The following is a 22,793-nucleotide window of genomic DNA, read 5'->3' as shown; positions in this document are numbered from 1 at the left end:
TAGCTGCTGTCTGGCTGTCTTTCTGTTGACTCAGAAACCTTTGGTAAGCAGAGATTTCTTTAACAGCCCAAGATCATTTGCAGGATTTTTCCAAGCCCATTTTTCAATAGCTTCCTGCTCTGGAGTAATTGAAATGCAAAGATTTCCCTGGCTGCCCCGTAGTACAGCTCTCCACCTTCAGGCATCAAGGGATTAATTTTCTCCCATTGTAGTACCCGAGGAAAAAGGCTATTCTTCTTCCTTCACTTACTCTTCTGAACGATACCGCAGGTAGGCTGAGATTTATCCCAGGTAGTTTTAAGCATCTAAATCAGAAGAGAAATTCCCCTCAAATCTGTGTGCGCTGAAAAGAGAGAAGGGGGCACATGCAGAAAGGAAGTTCTTTTGCCTTCTGAGGTGCACTCTTTCCCTTGACCAGGAGGGGGAAGCTGGAAGCCTGGAGTATCTCAGCTCCTAACCTAGCATCTCCCTAGCGCCTGAAGTTAGGTATGGTAAATCTGGGTTTATCTGTAGTCTTCTGCTGTTTTACCACAACAGCCTTTTCACCTCTGGAGGCTCTCCAGCTAGCAAGTCCCCTGCGTCAGTCACCACCAGCACTTTCCTCAGTGGTCCTTTTGCTCCCTCTGCTTTGACTAAAGTTCTAGTTTGCTCACACTCTCAGCTCCCATGGTAAATTACTGATCTGTCACTCCTTACTCTCTCTTGAATGTGTGATCCTTTCACTGGATCCCCTGAGTGCCTTACACTGCTACATTTTACAAACCTGGACAGCTTCCTCTGGCAAAGTTTTGATTATTTTATCTTGCTCACCTTCACTTAATCCTCCAACACGTTACAGATATATTATCTTCTGCTTCTGGATATATTTAGCGATTAAGATCATAAAAATAATAGTTTTTTTATTTTAGAATTATTATCCTTTTCTATTATTTCTCTGACTGCTGCTCCACATTTCAAAATAAACTTGTACCCTGCCCCCTTCCAGACTAAAGAAGTTGCTCCCATGACATCTTCCTTTGTTGGTTTTTTTTTTTTGCCACATATATTCTTTAGCCATCACAATCACTTCCCTTCTATCAAAAGAGCTTGCTGGACTTGAATGACCAGCCTATTGCTTTCCCTCTGTTCATATAAATCCTTAAAACAAGGTGGAAGTGATCTAAGGAAATTCCCTATTTCTGCCTAAATTTTGTTGTTGTTGTTGTTTTGGTTTTTGTCTGTGCTCATTTTTTTGATGGTTAATTGCATCATTTCTGTTCATTTGGCCATAGTTTTTACTTTTCTTTTTCTCTTTCAGTTCTTGCTGTATTAAATTAGACCCTCTTCCACAAATTGCTGTTTATGGGTGGAACTTCACCTGGCAGTGGAACAGTAGCTTTGAGGTTAAAACCTCAGCTTATAAATGGTTCTGGTCTGGGACCTCATACCTTGTCCATATTCCTATGTGCCATGGGTTTTCTGCTGAAGACTCCATTTGCTCTGATTGATACAGAAACAGCATTAAGGCACCTGTTCTTTCTGTCAGTCACTACTCAGGTTTGCATCAGCACTGAGCTTGGAAACCTTGCAATGATGGTGGTGTCCAATTCATGCAGGCCATGCAAATCTGACAATCCCAGCCTTAAGGCTGTGGTAGCCTCACAAATGATTACTTTCCACTTTGGAAAGGTGCCACTATTATAGCTACCATCTGTTTCCTCTCTTTGAACAAAATTATAGCACTCTGCAAAAAGAAGAAACATCTGCAAATCAAAGAAGATAAACATGTCAATAGTTCCTTAGTAAATGTGATTGCAGTGCTAGTATTTTATGTACAGGTGGCATTCCTTAGCGATTTCAGCTTCAGTCAGTTTTCAGTAGCTCCAGATTTTCTGTCATTCACAATTTGGGCTGAAACTTTACACTTCGTTTCCTGGCTTTTTTATCTTGACAGGCAGTCTTTTGAGGTTTTGAAGGCTTGCTCACCTGTCTTGACAAATTAGGAACAGATGTAGGGGGAATGGACACACATACCACTTCCAAGTGCCTAACATCAACTGGAAGGAGTTGGCTTACCACAAGTAGTATTGGGGCTACCCTCAGGAACACTGAAGGAACATTACAAAGTTGTGGGCAGCTGGAAGGACCTGTTCTGTGTGTCTTCCCCATTCCTAGTCTCTTGTGAGCTTGTCTGGTCTTTCTTACCCTTGTAGCATCTGTCCTTTGTTCACTTGATTTTCCAGGATCCCTAAAAATCTTTCTGCAGGTGGCAGAATACTTTGTGCCCATGTGTTAATTTGGCAGGCAGGCAGGTCTGAGCGTGAAGGGCATTAAATTACTACTTGGCAGCTTTGTCAACTTTCTATGTAGCTGGTACAGTTGAAAAGAACCGTTGAGAGCTCTGAAATCTGAAGGGTGTTAGGACTTCTGCTGTGCTCAGGTGGCATATAACTGTAACGTGGGATGCCTCTGCCTAGCATTAGCTTGCTGGCCCTTCATTTCAGCTTTCCTGACCCCATTTGAACTTAACCATGAAAGATGCCGCTGATTTCCCGGGCCAGAGGGGATGTTCCTCCTGTCATGAGGTTTAAAATTTGAAGAATAGAGGGTGGGAGCTGCAGTTAACAGACACAATTAAGCAATTAGGAGTGGAATGTGCATGTTTTCTATGCACATGCACTGTTCTGTGTGCACCTGCATGGCTTCCATTTCTTAGTATGTTCTAATATACTAAGGGCTAACTCAAAATATTTTACTACTGAAATAGCTAGATATAATGAAACTGGTGGAAGTAAGGCTCAGCTTTGGCAGCAGTCTTGTTCTTGTTAAAGGGAGCTGCCTTTCTGGTAGTCTGAGGAAAAAAAAAATTGATTGGCATTAAAGTTGATTAGATTTTATTTTTAACCAAACTGTTGTCACCCTAAAATTGCATTCCAGAACATTTCAGCACAGGAGGATTTCTTTCTTCACATACAATGGGGGAAAAAGAAAAGAAATAAATAAAGAAAATACCCACTTCACTTTATAGCCATATGCACTTTGTTTTAGGACTGTCAGTGACCTTTGTTATCATTACATCTACCCCAGTCTCTCACTGATTTTAATGGCAGTTGCTGAACTGCAATAGGAAAGTTGCAGCCGCTGCTGTTGTCTTTCAAGACACAAACAGGAGATCTGGGCAAAATAGGCATTAAACAGTAAATGATGATGCACTAAGAATGGTTTTTCAGAGGACTGCAGGATGCATAAATGTCAGTCTCCCATTCACTCTATGGACCTTGGGTATATTTAAGTATAACTTAAGTCTTGTAGAGCCAGAAAAGCCCTGCCTGGACTCGTACACTTAGTGATATGAAAGAAGACAAAAAGCCTGTTACTTTGATGCATTTTTTATTATGATAGTGACTCAGAATACTTTCTTGGCAAGAGTGCCTGGCACAGCTGCCTGCCACGCTTACACCCGCTGAGAGCCAAGCCTGCAAGATTACCTCTTGCATATCAAGTAACAGGGAACTTCTGCAGAAAAGGAACAGCACAACGCAGGGACAGACGGGTGTGATACGTAACACAGGCTGAGTTGTCTTCAAGGTGTTTAATCTAAGCTGCTGTGTTGAGCAAAGCCAGGGAGCAGGAGGCATTTGGGTCACTCTTCTTTTACTTTAACAAAGGAGATCAAGCAAGCTACTAGGGATTTTGTTCCTGAGTCAGCCAAACAGTTTTGTAAGGTTTTCAGTATCTGAAACATTTCAAATGGAAGTTTAAGCCTGCTGTTTTACAGTATCTGGCAAAGCCACTTTCATTTTCTTTCACTGTTTCTTTGGTCTTGTCCTACCAAATATCAGCCAGACATGCTGTTATTTCAGACAGGTAGAGCATGATCTTTAATGCTTTTATATGGATTAATCATTTGTAGATCTCTCGAGGTAAGCCTGCAATACTATGTTAGCTATTTTGACCTCACTTTAGATTCTCCAGTTATCCCCATAGCTGCATAGCTTGAGCATGAGCCACCTGGCTCAACATGTGGGAATGCAGGCTTTGTGATTGAGGCAAACTGTCTGGTAGTCCACCCTTTAATATTGCCTCTAACAGCACTGTGGGTGCAGCCAACACAAACCTTGTGGAACTGTCAGTGTAAGCACCCAGTGCTGGGCGTAGGTAAAGACAGGATCGGCATCTTGGAGGTTGACTTGCTGCACAGTCTGGGCAGCTTCAGACAATAGATTCCTTCACTTACAGCAGTCTTGGGGGTTAGTTATATCCTCAATTTGTCTCTGCCGGTGTTTTTGTGGCTTTTGAGGTTTTGTACTAATGCTTTGAGTTTCTTGATGACTGACTGGAAGTGCTATTTGAGTTGTGGTGTACCAGCAGTTGGGCTTTCTGCGTGGTTCTCTGAGGCAGAGGGAAGTCAGCCATCCTGTGCTACAGTGGAGACATGTCAAATTTGATCACAAAAGGTGGAACTGGCTGCAAGTTTCAGCGTGAGAATAAGCTGAAACTGAGAAGCCTTGTGATACCCATCCCCAAATGTTTTTATCTTCATGTGAAGACTGATGGTGTTTGAGCTTGGGAGAAGCCAGTGTGATGGGGCCTTAGGCAGTTAAATTCCTTTGAGGACACAGGGGAAGGCAGCTTTGTAACAGAATGTGGTGCTCAAATTGTGGCAAGCTGATACAGCTCAGTGCAGCATGGTACTGCCAGGTTTTGAGGATGTAGGTGTGTAATGCTGCTTGGCAGCAGTCTGTCGCCTTAATTTTGATAATCTGGGCAAATAGCTATTTGGCAAGTTGAGGACCACACTGCTGTGCAGTAGGTAGGCTCTTGTTTTCCACCTGTGCTGTTAGTTTAGAGGTGTAGGTGCTGTCCCCCTTCCTGTGCTTGAGGCATTTGCTAAGTGCTGGTCTTACTAGAAGTCTTTCTGTCTTCAGCACTTTGTACACCAGACTGAAAATTTGCACCAAGAAGTGACTGTCCTAATTCTTTTATAGCCTCAATTCTTGCTGGGCCAGAAATGTATCTTCCTTTTCTTTCAACTCCTGCCTATAGCCTGATGAACTTAAAGGGAGGGTAGCTTTGCATATGAAACGACAGAATAATTGATATAAACAGAAAATAATGAGAATACACTTAGCTGATTTTAAAAATTACTCTTCAGGCTACAACCTTTGTTATTAAATGCATGAAACAATAAGTCACAGCCTTTCTTTAAACAGTCCTGTGTGTGGCTTCTGGGCTGAACAAAGTGCTTTACTTTGGTCGGTATTTTGTCCTGGGCTGCTGGTTGTTGCTCTAAGTTACCCTGTGTGAATTAGTTGGTTGGTCTAACTTACCTCATGTCACACACCTGTGTTTTAACAGTGGCTTTGCCAACCCAGCCTTGCATCAGCCACACTAAATGAACCAGCCTGTTCTATGACTCATCCATTTCCTCTTTCCGTGTTTACCTTGTATGCGTTACTACAGGTATGAGGCCTCCTGAAGCAACTGCTGTGCAAAAGCCCTGCCAAGCTTTAATGTTCCCTATGGCTCTGTATCCTGCTGCCACTGAGTATCTGTAATTGAATTGATTATTCCCTATTTCCATTATTTCAGCATTTTCAATTTTCAGATTTACTACAGTGAAGATTGAGAGCCATTTGATGAATTCATGTGGTGAGATGAAAACTAAGAGTGGGTTTGTCTGATTCCCTACATGCCTCTGAGAAGCACCTGAACTCTCAAGGCAGGCGCCTGCTGTGCAGCAGGGCAAAACTTACCTGTCTAGTCCTCTCTTGCTGCTGTAAAGGATGCACTGGTCTCTCCAAACACTGGGTAATTCTTCTGTTGGGTCTTGTTTTCAGCTTCCAGTCGAGTCTGTAACTTGGTTTTTATTACCCAACAGATTGTTAACAAAGGCAGCTTGATGCTTTCTTTACTTAGTATCTCACTTTTTTGACGTGCTTTAGTCAGATATTCAGCATATTTGTTGTGGTAAAGTACATTTATATAAAATGGTCTATTCTTGTAAAAATACTTCAGAAAAAAACCCAAAGCTCCCACACAAACATTCAGTGAAACGAGGTAGAGAAAAAAGCACATTTGTGTTTGATGAAGAGATTTTTTCACCTTACTTTGAGAACTTTTGGCAGTGGAAGAAAAGAAGGGGAAAGGTGGGGTAAAGAAGCAAAACAGGTATGTTTGGTTGTGCAGCTTGGATGAGAATGGAAAGCTGGCAGAAATGAGGTGGTATAAAAAGATTTTCTGGATGTTTTTCTCACAGTCATTTAGTAGGACGTGAATCTAGTGCCCCCCTAATACAGTGTCTGAGATACAATAGCTTTATGTTTAATAGTTGCAATGGAATATGACCTGCATAAATGGAATTACAAAAGTGATGAAAATTCATCATAATTACTTAATTCATGTTTGAGCAGATGCCAGGCTCATTTATGAAGTAAAGGTAAGAAAAAATGTAACACATAGCAGTCTCAGCTTTCTAGTTGTATACTTTATTAATTTCATTTTGCATAGTCTCTTCAGTGTTTCTTAGCCCCAGTTCATGCTGTACTTGCATTTCAAGGATACTGTAATCTGCTTCTGACTTCAGTGCCATCGTTGTTTCACAGTCAGTTCCTTTGAAAAGAGTATACCTGCATTCCCTTGAGAGCACATTGCCCAGAGCAGAAGAGGGGTATTAATAGAAACAGCTTTTCTCTGTTGTTGTGTCAAGACAGAAGATGAAGTATTTCAATGTGGCAGGTGGAGGTGTTTTTCAAAGCAATTGTTTACATTTTTTAAGATCTAAGAGGGACTTAAAAGGGTCTGGTAACAGCTGGATGGCTCAGAAGTCTGCCACACATTTTGTATCAGGATAGTGAAGATATGCATGAAATACTATGTTGGTAATTTTGCACACTGTGCTTAGCAGTTGTCTAAGTAAAAATAGTACTGACAGTTCCCATTCAGCCTTCAGAAAATAGGGAACAAACTTTTCTGCATCTTACCACCTGCCTTTTAAAACATGGAAACAGAATAATTACTCTGGACTTTATTTGACATTTTTTTTAAACACCCTCTCACTCCCCTGCAATGGTTCTTTTAGGGTAGTGGTTTAGGACTGAATTCAGTAAAGACTCTGCCGGACTTTTATATGATGCTGCAGGGAACCCTTATCAGAGCTGGTGAGAACAGGCGGGATATAAATTTTTATCCCCTGCGGTGGGTGAGAGTTTAGGGAGATCCGAGAGTGGCTTGAAGGGAAATACAGGTATTTGAGACGGTCCTGATGTGCGGCTGCCGAGGCAGGAAGGGATCTGGGTGTTACCATTTGGCACTCACATCATGGAGAAGCCCCTCCTAGTCCCCCATGTGCCCTCAGGAGTTCCTCTCTCATCCTTTCCCACCAAGTAGCTCCTGACCTTTTGCACGTGGGCACCGCCTGAGCTGTGGTGTGGCTGTTGGCTCTCTGGTGTGTGTCCTGTCTGAGAAGGAAAGCAGGAGCAGGCGGTGGTACGAGAGAGAGGAGCTTTCCTACTCAGTATCTCCACCATCCTGGACTGGCAGCCTTGCTGGTTTGACAGCCAGTCTTCAACGTTCTGTGACGTGGGATGTGTGATGCATGGCTGGTATAGTGAGTTAGCCCTATGGCATTAAATAGGATCAAATGCAGGATATAGTATTCAGGTTTAAAGATACACAAGGAAGGAAAAGAAGCAAGATGACTTGTATACCCACTGTCCACTTTTTCCTAACTGTTCTCTCTGTTTCCTGCTCTTGGCAGCAGATCAGCTGCAGATCAGTGGGGCAGTCATGTGGGGATTATTTTTATTCAATAGCCTCTGTGGGGCTGTCCCCTGCAGACCCTGCCCTACTGCCTGTCTGGGGCTGTGTGGGCCACCCTGCCTGTCAGGAACCCTTTGTCCCACTTTGCTCAGAGAGCTCCACACACTGCTGCACTGGCTGTGGTTTACTGGAGTGTGAAGTATTCAGGGAGAAGTTATTAGAAAATCAGGTTTAATTTTATAACATCATTAATACTGAAGATCTCAGCCTTTGAAAATTATTATTGCATTCACAAAATACTTAGGAGGAAAAAAGCTTAGTTTGAGTTATTTATGCCTTTAGAAAGGAATTTTTTGAGGGTCAAAGCTTGTTTATTAAAGCGTGTTGCTGATAACGCATTAGGCAATGAATTAGTAAGTTATTAAGCTATGATTAAATGAAACTGTGCTTGTTTTAAAGGCTGGTCATCTGCTCTGCTCTATTTTTGTTACTGGGTATGGCAGTGCACAGCCTGCCAAGCCCTCTGCAGATGAGCTATACTGCACTCGACAGCTCCCTGCCTCAAGTAACTTGTTATCTGTATTCAACACAGCAAAAAAGGAAACGTCAGACAAGTGTGGTGGAATTGATGAGGGAGGAACATTCCTGGCAAGAAATAAGGTCAGGCGCATCACTGCACAGTGTCATCAGTGGCCTTCAGGCAGTTTTTCTAGCTATGCCTGCTCTTTGGAAGAATAAGGGGTGCATGCCCTCTGTATCGTTTGGCAAGTCTGGTCCTCTGCTTGTTGAGGAGGGAGTCCTGTTGTGGTTCCTGCCCAGCTCAGTCCCCTGGGTTTCCTTTCCTAGGGATGGGGTGGGATGGGAGGGAACAGGGCAAAGGGAGGGTTTGACACTTGTGTGTCTCCCCCTCCAACAAAATCAGGGCATGTCTAAGGTGAGAGCCTGGGGAAACAGCAATCACCCTTGTGTTGTCTTGTCCAGAGGTAGCCTGTGAGGCCTCTGTTTGATGATGACTGTAGGTAAACCAGGATATCCAGGGCTGTTACCTAGTCTTGTTCTTCATATTCTTCACCTCAGTTGCTTCTGTCAGTAAGCAACTGAAGTTATGTTATGAACACTGAGATACGAAATAACAATTTTGCTCAATGTTTCAGTTTTCATCTTTGTAAGGATTGGGTTTTGTTTTTGTTGGGGTTGGGGTTTTTTTTTTAGAAATTGTTTGGAAATGGCATAAAACATCACATTTCACAATGCTTAATGCAGAATTGTGGCTTTGTACATTGTAGAGTCAACACTTGGTTAGCGTGATAGGCTCTGACAGACGTTAGATGGTTGGTCAACAAAACTGCAGTATCCCAAAACAAAAGTTCCTAATGTCAAGCAGTAGTTTGACTGCTAGCAATAAACCACGTTATTGCTACCTAATAAAATAGGCCAGTCGAAACCAAAATAAAACCCAAACCCCAAACCAACCATTTTTAGTGAAGTTTTTGATTTTTGAAGCTTCTTGAAGAGTTGATTCAACAGCATTTTTCAAGAACCTCCATTGCCCTGTTTGCCCTCAGTATGTGGATTAGAATGCTTTCTTTATTAGAGCTTTAGCCACGTTTGTAATGAGAAGGCAGTTTTCTGCCAAAGCTAACAGCAAAAAAGAAGAAAGCAAATGTCAATGATTTTTTTTTCAAACTGGAATTGATTGTAATACGGTTTATGACTAAAAGCAAAATTCCAACCAACGAATGAGAAATGTTAGTTGGAAAAAAACTTTTTTTTTTTTTCTGTGTAGCAAAAATAAAATCTGTTAAAAATGCTGGAAATTTATGATTAGTAGTATTTAGCAAAATGGTATTGTTGAAGTAAAGGAGACTTTAATATTCTTGTGACTGCAAATATAATGTGTATTTTATCTCTAGATGCCATATTCAGAATCATGTAAGCCTGTGAAAAAGAGGCTATCTTTTACTGTAAAGATAGCATAAAATACGTCTGAATAATCAAATTATTATCTAAAATTGTTCTTTCTTTAAATTCTGAAAACAGGCTAGACACACTAGACTTTGCTGCAAAAAGAAATAAGTCATGATCCTTTCAGAAGGCATCTGACAGAGACAGCATAATAAGTTATGGAAAGAACCTAATTTTCTTTTATAAAACTGTCAGGATTCATGATTGAAAAACTATAGCATACTTGAAGAAGTAATGGAAGTGCTTGCATGCTGAAATAATTGCCCAACACTGTTCAATTCAAAAGTTGTTCAGTTGGGAAGATTATCCTGTATGAAAAATCAGCTGCATTTTGTAGGTAGAGGCGATATATTCTTTTTGGCCTGTTGTCATGTAATTTTCACTTGCATTATCTGGCTATCAGTTGTCTCAGTGAGAACAATTAATAACTTAAATCCAACCTTGTGCTTTCTTAAAAAATTGGACATACCTTTTCGTGAGTGTGAGTGTATCACACTGCTTGATTATGAATATTTGGAATATTGGAAAATAATGGCCTCATTTGGCTTTTTGCAGATGAAGTTTGCTCTTTTGGAACTCTTGGCCTTATGACCTGTTTACATTTATTGTGAAATACCTTCCCAGCCTACCCCTAGATAACATGACAGAGGTGTGGAAGGAGCTCTACTAGTGCCAAAACACTAGTAAATACTCTGACTGATTGCAGTGTAGAGAAAAGATGCTTCCATAAGCACATCACTTCTCTTAGCCCTGATTCCATTTAATTGAGGTATTCGTAGAATCATGGAGAGAAGTGTGCTTACTGTCATATTTGTAAGCAGACCTGCCTCACCCTATGGTTGTTTGAGCTGATATTGGGGCAGCAGTGGGAACACGTGGCTGTGACACTGGAGGATCAGGGATGGGGTAGGACTTCCCTTCACTAGTGCTCTGCAGTTGATTCAGTGGAGAATGGTGAAGCTCTGTGACCATCTCCCGTAATCTCTTGTTTCCTGAGTGACTGAGTCAAGTGCAGTCATCTCGTTAGAAGTTTACTTGTCTTAGTTAACCTCAAATCTGAAATGGGTATTTCATGGTAGAATATTATGGATGTTGGTTCATTGGCTGGCAAAGCTGAGATATGTTTCTTGATCTGTTTGTTACAGCACTGTGGGTACTTGATTTCTGCAGAAATCTGCATGGATCCACTGCCCACTGAAACCAGTTTCTGGACTGAGACGTTTGACGTAATGCATGCTTCTGTCAGGGTTCAAATTAATTAATTTTGAGCTTACCAAATATCTTGATGCTCATTTCAGTGGGTATAGTGTCAGGTGTAGTCTTCCATGCTGCTTGAATTAGAAAGATGTGACACTTCTGCTCATTCTCTCACCTGCCTGTAACTGAAGACTACTGCACTTTACGATGTGATATCTGTACTCTGTTTTTACACAAAATATAATTTCATGGCTGTAAAAAGTAGCAATAATTACATTTTATATGGCACCACTTATCCTAACTCTTTTGAAAAATTCTTCACACCTTTTAAACAAGTATGTTTAAGACACCTGGTGTTCTTTCTACTGGTGAGAGGAGGCAGAGGTTTGCATGAGGGGAAGGAGTGAGTTCCTGGGTTTCTGTGGAAATATGGCAAGCCCTGAGGCTGGGCATGCTTTCCTCTCACTGTTGTTACAACACAGCTTATGACCTTTACACATGTTATTGGTAGAAAGCTACCTTATGGGTATGGTGGAGCTCGTATCAGGTGCTCCGAGGAGTTCCTGCCGAACTTAAACCCAATGACAAGCCATAACAGTTTGTGAAAACCAGAGGGTAGAAGGATACTAATACAGTGGGCGTAAGAATTGTGGCTGTCAGGACATAGAGGAAGCAGATCCTGAATCTTGACTGCTGTAACGAATTGCATCACCCGGTGCCTAACAATAATGACTACTTTTCGAAGTCCTTTGTTAGAGGGGGCCCCCATCAGAAAAGAAAGGAGATCTTGTTCAGCCAATCCTTTAATGACTATGTCTGTCTGTATGCATTTGGGGGAAAGAGAGGGTCATATAGCCAGATGAATTTTAACAGAAGGTCTTTGTGTTAAGTATGTGGGCATTAAGAAATAAATATCTTTTAAATCAGTTCTCAAGAAAAAAGTGAAGTTACAGGGAAAAAAAAACTAGAGCGATATTTTGTTCTGTATCGTGGTTACTTTGTAGTAAATATTCAGAGGATGGTACTTCAAACTTATCTCCATCTTTTCAAACCTATTTCTGGTTAAATTTTAATCAAAAGAGGTTGTTCAGCTGCATGTGTAAGACAGTAAATACATTTAGAAAGGCTGAATTATGAGGAATTCTGTTCACTGACTTGTCTTCATCATGTGTAGAGGTTATTTGGAGTTGTATAAAAATTCAACAGTTTAATATTTCTTAGTTCTTTATTTCTCAGAGCACCAAAATGAGAAGACATAGTCCTTCATTTATGCAAACTGAATAGCATTGGTAATTGGATACTTGAGGATTTAGGATCTGTTTGCTGTTTTATAGCACTGTCATATAAATGAACTCGTATAGTCATATAAAATCTAAAATTCATATAAATCCATATAAACTAATTTATAATTTATTCTCCTAGTCTGTGATGACCTGATCAGCTGCAGCATTTGAAAGTTCTGCACATTTGTGATTTATACAATTCCATCCTGCTGAAAAAGCAGGGCTTTAATTGCCTTTTGTGAAGAATTCTGCCAACAGGGAAATATAGCCTCGTTCCTTCATTTGCAGCCAGAAACTGCTTACTTTCGTAGCTCTGAAGTTTCTACAGACTTCATATTTACCTAAAATACATTTGCTTTAGTTCTTTTTAATGTCTAAAAAAATTAACACAGACTTGAAGACTAGTTTTCGCCCCTTTGACAAAGGAGTTTGGCTGTTATGCTTATAGTTTCTGTACTTTTTAAGAACTGTTAAATATATAATGCTACAACATTTATCTGCCTGCATGTGTGTACAACTTGTAAATAATTTAATGTTTTATTTTACCACTTGGCCTCTTCACATAACTCTAAACTGAGGAAGATAAATTCTGCTAAATTATTAATTCACTGGGAAATTGAAACAACCGATATAAAACTAAGCACTGAAAATGGTTCACTTTTTCTCTGTGGGAATCAAAGCAGTGAACTCAATGGATAAAAGTGAGGGAGCTAAATGGACAAGATGGTCATAGAATAACTTAGATTGGAAAGGACTTCTGTGATGTCATCAAGTCCAACCACCAGCTCAAAGCCGAACTGTTTATTATGGATATGCTTAGTTGACTCTCAAATGCCTCCAAGGATGGAGATGTTCTAGAAGGAGACGTTTCAGGAGCCTCCTGCATCTTTGGGTACATGGGCAGGGTACATGGGACCTGTTGCCTAGCTGGCTGCTGGAATTTGGTGACAGCCTGCAGTGTTAAAAATTTCCCCCTAGCTAAAACCTTTGCAGCAAAGCATACATGCACTTCAGTGCCATTGTGGCAGAGCAAAAAATTTTGCTGTTCTCTATAAATGTATCTTTAATAGATCAAAACTGAGTGATCTTATGAAGGCTTCTAGGTCTTACTTCTTAAAATGATCTGGATTTGTTAATATTTCTATTCAGATATAAACTATGATTTTATTTTTTTTTAGTATGTCTAGCCTTTTTCTTAATAACTTCCATACTAACAATGTTATTTCCCACAGTGTTTTCATGCTGTATGGCTATGTCAAGAGGAGCCATGATTTAATCACTGACTATACTTCATATATTTAATTCACTAAATCTTCACTGACTTTCAACACATTTTTATGTAATAATTTATTTGGAGATTGTAACTCCAATGACACGTTTACCCATTGTGCATTTATTTGGGTTCTAAGAGTATAGCCATAAATAGTAATCAGTAGTACTGCTTTATTAAATCATGTGAAGATCTCTGCTGAAGAATCCAAAAGAGACAAGCACAGCTTGCAGTACTCATTTTAGGACATGATCATTAAACAGTATGCCCAACCTGGAAATCAATAGATATTTATAATTTCAGCAGCTTCCCACATGCCTCATTGCTTGTCAGGGTTGTTGACTTCTTCACACAGGAGCCACATCGTGTGTCCATGTCCTGCTTATCCTACCTGGAGCATATCCATGTATAATTCACCATGTGTGCACAAGTGCAAATGACCCAAGGAAGCAAGATGAAGAAGTTACTGGAAGAGTTACTGGAATCCTTGCTTTGGCAGCAGTACGGAGTCAGGTCAAACAAAGTGCCTGTGTGATTGTGGCTGTATTCAGTGTTAGTTCTTGCTGATAAAACACTATAGATGGAATGAGTTTTTCAGTCTTTCCAAGAATTACAGCCACAGTAACCATGCATCGTACAGGGTTTTTTTGTTTTGGTTTGTGGTTTGGTTTTTTTTAAGTTTTCAGAAGGAAATTGTCTATCCATTCTTAGTTGTCAAAGAGCTTTTCATTTTTAAACTTAAACACAAACTTATCCTAATCCTTTGCAGTTTCAAATGGTGTAAAGACCCTTGGTCTCTCTCTCACTATCTGTATAGATCTATTTTCTCAAATGTCTTCAATTATGATTGTGTAATTGAAATATGCCTATTAGAACTGTCTAGCTGATAAGCAGAATGAGGCAAACTATGAGCAGACTAAAACTTTGACTGTCTAGTAAACTGGCGGGTGTCCCACCAAGTAACTCGCTTCATCCCTGTTCAATTAAGTATGCTTATCTGTATATGGGGAAAATCTCATTTTGCTGGAGGCCTACATGAGCAATCATCAAAATGAGCAGTTTGTAAATTTTTTGTGTTCATTAATATTATGAAAATCTCATTCCTTCTCCAAACACTTAATGTGATTTATCACTCCTTTACCCCTATGGCCATGTCAGAGAGTTGCAGTAGAAAACCTACTGTGCTGCATCATAACAATACCCAGAGAAAAATTGTATTAGATTCTTACAGCCTATAGATTTTTACAGCATTTCTGAAAGGTCCCTTAGAGGTATTACTTATAGCAGCATACCAGCTTTGTGAAGTATTAATAGCACTGTTTCTTTTGTGCCGAGTGGATTACTGCCATCTAAGTTTGTAATTGGTGTTAACAGTGCATGCAGAAGGATTTCAAAGCAGCTACTCAACTGAAAACTCTTTTGCTTTATTAATACCCCATTCATGGAGGACTAAAGAAGGAGGATTGTGAAATGCGGAAAAGAATTAAAGTCTGACAGAGAAGACGTGAGAGCTGAGCACAGGATCCCTTGGGTCCAAAGCACATGGCAACAGAGAATAGTTTTCAGAGGAAGGAAATTATGACAGCAGAGACCAAAGCCTGAAAGTGTGTTTCTGGCCTGCAGTAGCACAGAAAGATTTTGTCACCTATTTATGTAGGTGCAGAACAGTCATTTTCTACTGCATGCATCAGATTATTGAGAATACAAGTTATTCCCAGGCCCCTCCCTGCTGGGAGCAGTCTAGATGCATGTATCTAGCAGCAGACTCTTCCATATTCCACATTCTGTAATTGCCGAAGGTGTTGTCTTCAGGAAAAGACCTGAAAATTACCTGTGTAATCATGGAGTTTGCAATGTCCTCAACCTCAGCAAAATCGGCCTTTGTGGACAATTGAGAAACATGTTCCTAAGGGGTGCAAAAGGTCGCTCTATCTTCTGTAGAGAAATTGGGGAAGCGCAGATTTCATTAGTGAGCTGATCACTAGTCTCAAATGTGGCAGACCGAGCTGAGGAAAGTGTCGTCGTTTAAGCCCAGGCCGTAAATTAGAACCACGCAGTCTACTTCCCTCCCCCACCCTTTCTTCCCCCTCCTGGAGGGACGGGGAGGAGAATCAAAAGAATGCAACTCCCACGGGTTGAGATAAGAACAGTCCAGTAACTAAGGTATAACACAAATCACTGCTGCTACCACCAGTAATAATAATGATAAGGGAAATAACAAGGGAAGAGAATACAACCGCTCACCGACCGGTACCTCGCCTCCACCTCGCAGTGATTCAGCCCTTCCGGGAACTCTCAGTTACATCCTGGGCATGACGTGCTGTGATATGGAATACCTCTTTGGCTAGTTTGGGTCAGGTGTCCTGTCCCTGCTTCCTCCCGGCTTCCCCTCCTCTCTGGCAGAGCATGAGGCTCAGAAAGTCCTTGGTCAGAGTAAACATTCTGACCAGCAACTGGAAACATCGGTTTTATCAGTACTGTCCCAGGCCAAAAGTCAAAAACACAGCGCTGCACCAGCTACTAAGAAGGAAAAAAAGTGACTACTACTGCTAAACCAGGACAGAAAGCAGTAGAATCTGGCCATAGTGTAAATGCATACAAACATCTTTTTCCTCTCTGGCTGCTTCTGCCAGAAGTCAGTTTGATGAGAAAGTACTGTGTACCTGCTGTAGTAGTTAAAAGATACAACATTTGAACTATAACTCTCTTTTGAGGATAATTCAAGTATTCGTAAATCCTACAAGAGTTCTTTCAGCATCAAATTTTGTCTTTCTCTTCCCCAGCTAATTCTGCCCAGAGTTGTTTGCTGGCAAGTCAGTTGCTGTTGCTGACTGCATGTATTACTAATTTTTGTATGTTTATATGTATTTATGTAGATCTGTATAGATATATGTATACACACACAGATGCAGGTGATTTTTTGAGCAGAGCTTCCACTAGCATAACTTAAAGTGTAAAGGAAAGTACTTACCACAGCCCTTTAATTTGATTATTATTTATATAGATGTATCTGGAGTGTGATGGGAATGACCACTATGACCCAGGGTGTTCATGCGGGGAATGGCCAATGTGCTTGAAACTGTAGTATCTTTATGGGACATTGCAAACTAAAACTATTTGATAAACCAAATTAAGCCACTTCTTTTGCTGCCAATTGTTTTATCTGGTTTACATCAGTAGCTTCTCCTGGCAGTGACTCACATGGTGCAGTCGCAGGTATGCAGTGACATTGAAGGTCTCTCATCGCTTTCGTTCTCCTTCTCTTGCTGCAAAAATCCCTTCTACAGGCCCACCACCTACCATGGTCATCCTCCTCCCTTGCGTTGTGCTCACAGCAGCAGCAGTCGGGTGCTGAACACAGAGCTGAGATTGTGTGGTTGGGCAAAAGCTTGGAGCTATAGCAAGCATAGGACTGAAATAATTCCCAGGAGCTTCCTAATCTGAACAGATTCGTGTTCTTACATGCTTCCACTTCTGTCCAAAAAGGTAGGCATCAGTCCTCGGACAAACCTGCTCAATCCCAACCGGCACTTGTCATCTCTCATTTCATTTTACCTAACAGAATTTAAGTAAAGGAGTGAACCGGTGGTGGCAGATGCTTAATTAGCTCCAATGTCATAGTAGCTTTTACCTGCAGCTTTGGATTGGCACTAGGTGCTAATCAGGCTTTTCCCATGTTCTGGCCTCCTGGTCTTTACCAGCATCAGTGCAGTTTCCTTACTTTTTCCCCCAACATCTCTGAAGTTTTGAAATCGATTGCTAGTTGCCTTCAGAAGTTAAAGGACCTACATTAAAGGACAAAGTAGAAGTGCTGTCTTGTTAGATGTTAACCTTACTTTGCCTGGCTGGTCATAAAGAGCTGTTCTCCTCTAGTTATTCCTTTGATCCATTGTGACTTTCTAAGTATTTTCTAACACTGATGGTGGAGGAACTTGTTCTCTTGGAGATAGGTCAAATTTATTGCTGAGCCTCAGGAAATTCAGACATGGAATATAAGATTACTTAAATTAGAGGGATAGATGTTAGGCTTTAAAAGCTTTTTGTTATCTTGACAATTAAATATTAACTCTTGCAGAATATTGAAACTCTAATGTCTTGCAATTCTTGTTTCTTATTGTACATTTAAATTATTAAATGCTCTGTATTGATTTTTAGGCTTTAAATTTTTTTTTTTTTTGAGATTGGTTTAAAAAAGACTAGCAGCTGTGGTTCTGCAGCATAATGTGCAAGTATAAATAGAATGCAAGCTGTCCATTTATCTCAGTCCTAATCTACTTATATTCAGCTGATGCTTATTACAATCATGGTTTGTCTCTCAGCAGACATATTCAGTTAGGATTAAACTTGGACAACTAACCTAATTCACTCTTGTAACTTAATTCAGGTCTTCTGTGTAGATTTCTCGTGAAACTAAATTAATCTTTTAGCTCCTAATCTTTCAGTATCAAAATATTGAGAATGTTTGTCACTGTCTATGTTTTGGGGAACTACTGAGTTTGTTTTAATAGCTTTTAGATTTACCAGGATATATATTCATTCATATCTATTTCTGAGATTTCTCTCCAATCCAGCTTCTCCTTATATGTTATGGTACTTTATGAAATGTTATTTCAGTTCACAAATTCTCTAAATTGCACTATGGAAGACCCTTCTAAACTTTTTGTTAGAGAGAATGTTCTGATAAAATAGCCTGAAAGTGAAATATAAGCACACCTAGCCAATTCTAAAAAGTATATTTATATTTATCTCATATATTATATGAGATTTTATATTATATATTATATGAGATCTTATATTTATATTTATCTCATCTGTATTGAAAAAGGAAGATTTGTTCTTTTATTTAAAGAATACCAGAACATTCATGGAATAATTATTTATTTCTCAGGTTTTCAGACAGGTTTTCTCTCAACATTATCTCTCCACAAGAGCCCTGTGGAATTTGTGGATGTAAAAATATGAAGTTCTGTGTCTTTAACATATCAGCTACACTTTCTTTTTTGTTTAAAGCCTCTAGCTGACTCTTTGCTGTTTTAGCCTAGTGACTAGCCTCTGGCATGGATTAATCTTTATTAACTAATTTTTAATTTTAAAAATCAACACAAGTAACTTGCCATAATTAAATATCTATGTAGGGTTATAAGAAAGTTCAGGACTAGCCATAAACAACAATCAGTGCTACCTTGTTATAGTGTATGGGTGTTAAACTCTATAAAACACATTACATTTCAGATTAGAAGTAGCTTGTGTGTTATATTTCCATGTGTGCAAGAGGATCGTTTTGTTCAATAACATACCATAGTCCAATTTAGCTTTCTGCTCTGAACAACATAATTGTGTGCAGAGAAAATAGGTGAAGTATGCTTTAAACTGCAACATCTAAACAACATTTTGCTTTTCTTCCTCCTCATTTAATTTCCACTGTTATTGTGATTGTGCTGATGTTGAAAGATACACAGGCAACTTGTACCTTTTTGAAAAGACCATGAGATTTACCTTGTTTATACCCTTATATATTTGTTGTTTAGAATCTGGTCCAAGAAATAGTATTTTCTATGCTCAGCATATGTTCATATTATATGCAATTCCCCATATAGTTTTCATAACCTTTTATATTCTTCATGCAAAACCTGTCCTGCAGTCCTCTAGGTTTTTATCAGGGATGTAATGGCACTTCTGATACTGAAGAGCAGGAGCTCCTCCCTGCTGGAACTCCAGGGGAAAAGACCAGATGAGTGGTAGATACAGATCTCATAGGTGGATTACTGAGTGGTGTGTGCATGGTGGGATCTTGAAGTGCCAGGCATGAGAAGTGCCATGTTTTCTGATCTGAGAAATGCACTCTTTTCTCTAAAAAAATGGAGTTTACAATTAGGGAGAAACAGCAGCACCAGTGGCAGTAGCAGATCAGCAGATACAAAGAGTAACTTGTGTTGAGGAGTGAAGAAACACAGAAGAAACACAAAAGGACTGTACAGTTAGGAGGGATATGTGGTCCTTGTCATGGTTTAAGCCCAGGCCGTAAATTAGAACCACGCAGTCTACTTCCCTCCCCCACCCTTTCTTCCACCCGCTCCTGGAGGGACGGGGAAGAGAATCAAAACAGTGTAACTCCCACAAGCTGAGATAAGAACAGTCCAGTAACTAAGGTATAACACAAATCACTACTGCTACCACCAATAATAATAATGATAAGGGAAATAACAAGGGAAGAGAATACAACACCTCACCGACCGATACCTCGCCCCCACCCAGCAGTGATCCAGCCCTTCCAGGAACTCTCAGTTCTACATCCCAGGCATGACGTGCTATGGTATGGAATACCTCTTTGGCTAGTTTGGGTCAGGTGTCCTGTCCCTGCTTCCTCCCGGCTTCCCCTCCTCCCTGGCAGAGCATGAGACTCACAAAGTCCTTGGTTAGACTAAACATTCTGACCAGCAACTGGAAACATCGGTTTTATCAGTACTGTCCCAGGCCAAAAGTCAAAAACACAGCGCTGCACCAGCTGCTAAGAAGTAGAAAAAATGACTGCTGCTAAACCAGGGGAGTATCCACCCCTTATTCCATACCATTCACATCATGCTCAGATCCCACATTTTCAATATACCCTCACTCTCATCTCAGTGCACTGTTATCTTAGTGCACGGACCAATCCCTACAAAGCTGCTGAGTCCATTCGGTTCATGATGTTGGGCTTCATCTCTTGTAACAGTCTTTCAGAGCAAGAGAGGCTGTGTGCAGTGTTCACACTTGTGAATAACCTGGGCAATAGTGTCCATTGCTAAGTCCACCCCTCAATCATGAGTCCATTTCTATGTTGCATCTCTGCCCTGACGGCCTGAAGTGTCATGGGCCCATCAGGCTCAAAATAATTCACCCTCCCCTTCAGCAGTTTCTGCAACTTGTCGTCGGGGACTCCACACAGCTGCCTTCCATCTCCAACGCTTCCAAAGCACTGGAGGGGCCCAGTGGACCAGATACTTGCCCATAGTGTCCCACACACCCTGCCACTCATGACTGTCCAGCCTTGGGGAAAACCTCTTGGTCCTCCTATATCATCATCTAATCCTAGACAAGGCCCAAACCTGACTCTGCTTAACTCTCGGGATCCGACAAAATGGTCGAGGGTAGAACACACTCTGTGTGTGTGCCAACATGGTGATCCCCATCACAGTCAGCAGGCACGTCCCAAGGGTACCCAAAAGCCATTCAAAACCTTCAGAACTCTCAAATGATGCTGCTGTACTTGTCACTGGGGCTGGTGCAGCTGCTGTGCTTGCAGGCTCTCTCACCACCAGCTTCTCTTTTTCTGAGTCCAGCTCTTCCTCCTCTGCCTTGCTTCTTAAATGCTGCGTGGTCTCCTGCATCCTCCACTTGTCCCGGATGCTCGAGCCTGGACCCAGCCAGGGCTCCCAAAGGTGGTATCTTGCTCTCTGCATCCTCCTGGGGCTCATGGGGCTCGGCGGGTGACTGCTGGGGGATGTTCTTGGCCGCCGCGGGACTCGGCTCCTCCTCCGCCTCCTCCCGCTGCTCTGCAGCCGCCTCCTTCCTGGCCTCCAGCCCCGCTCCCGCCACCGCTTGGTCCCCAGGGCCGCTCTCCCGGGCCGCTTCAGCCGCCACCGGCTCCCAGGGCCGCTCCCGGGAAATGAAGCATGGATAAAATAAAACCTATTTCATTGCCACAATTTTATTGATTCTATCAGGCTGTCTGCAGTCATTTAAAGATAATTGTGGAGGTGTTACCCATTGAATGTGATGTGAAAGAAGAGATAGGTACAGTCTAGTTTATTCTGGCAACCAATACTCAAAGAATATTACTGTCTTTAAACTGCTATGTAATTTGCTGATACATACAGAGCAGAGAAAAAATCCTTCTAATAGGAGCTTTTCTTATAGTAATGCCAACGGCAAAGGAAAATATTCAGATTATTTTCCTAGAGATAGAGGCTGCTTCTGTTTGGAAAACACTGCATTAGACCATCTGTTTCCTCTGATTGCACACCACCATAGCCATTGTTGTGATTAATTTCTTTGCTTCTAGGCACAAATTTGAGTACTCGAAAGAAGATTAAAAGCTTGTTTTGCGGACAGGGATGTAGCTAATGGCTGGCTTTCAGTAGGATTGTGTGTACTTAACAACTTTACAACTCAAGTCATCAATCTTCTGCTTGTAGCTGATATATGAAGAAAGCAAGGAGAACGTCCTTTGCTTTATTGTAATAATCCTTGGCACAAATTGTTGGTGAGGTTTCCACAGTGTGCCACAAGCATCACCACACTTTCAAAACACCACTGGGACAAAGAGTCACTTTTCATAGAATCATAGAATCATTTGGGTTGGAAAAGACCTTAAAGATCAAGTCCCGCTGTTAACCTACCACTGGCAAGTCCACCACTAAAACATGGCCTCAAGTGCCACATCTACACATCTTTTAAATACCTCCAGGGATGGTGACTCCACCTTCCCTGGGCAGCCTGTTCCAATGTTTGACAACCCTTTCAGTGAAGTTTTTCCGAATATCCAGTCTAAACCTCCCGTAGCACAAATTGAGGTCATTTCCTCTTGTCTAGTCTACCTCAAGCTGGTGGCTTGGCTGCTGGAAGATGTGTGGTTTCATCAGCATCCCACCCATTTGTCAGACGGGATCCTTTGGTCATGAGGCTGGTGTGGCTTAAAAGCCCCAAACAAGTAGTAGCTTGCTAGGCAGGAGGAAAGCCCTGATGGTTGGCAATCTGCCACAGGTCAGCAGCAAGGAACAGGCTGCAGTGTTGTCTCTGTGGATGCTACTGTTGTCCTGTTTCAAACCAGAACTGCTGCTTTGAGTCCCCCAGTGATGAGCAGCACAAACAAAATGTGGATTTTTGTCTAATATGGACACTACGTGTTACTTCAGTTCCTCTTTCGTTTAAATCCTGAGTATACAGTACAGTGGCAATGTGTACCATGGTGGTTTTCCACCACTAGGCTGTTCCCTACCTTCCTTCCTTCCTTTTAATTCCTGTATCACTTAAATAAACTTGGTAGGCCTTTGATTCAGGATGAATCAGTATGCAGTGGCCCATCTCCATAGTACAATGATTTTGGAAAACAAGTGGTATTTGTATGAAATACATCAATTCTTATTTATTTTGATACTTTCCTTGATCATCACATTTCAAGATTGTCACATTTGCCTGTGATTACATGTTTTAAGTTGAGCATTTTCCAGCTAAAATTGTAATGATTCTCCTCTGTTAACAAGGTATATTCAAACTAGTATTTGGTAATAAGTTATTTAATATTTACATCAGTGTGACTTACCTGCTTTCAGTGTAATAATTGGTACACCATATTTCAA

The 22,793-nt window shown here is 41.0% G+C and overlaps 1 protein-coding gene across 2 annotated transcripts in view; it reads left to right on the top strand.

The window, feature by feature from the left end:
• MCF2L (MCF.2 cell line derived transforming sequence like) overlaps positions 1–22,793 on the top strand; it is a gene marked incomplete at its 5' end in the record, with an annotated part of 145,634 nt that overhangs the window by 27,589 nt on the left and 95,252 nt on the right. The gene's annotated exons all lie outside the window — the stretch shown is intronic.

Source organism: Psittacula echo (genome assembly GCF_963264785.1).
Source record: "Psittacula echo genome assembly, chromosome: 3".
NCBI lineage: Eukaryota > Metazoa > Chordata > Aves > Psittaciformes > Psittacidae > Psittacula > Psittacula echo.
Note: the sequence above shows the minus strand (reverse complement) of the source record. Positions and strands in the feature narration are given on the sequence as shown.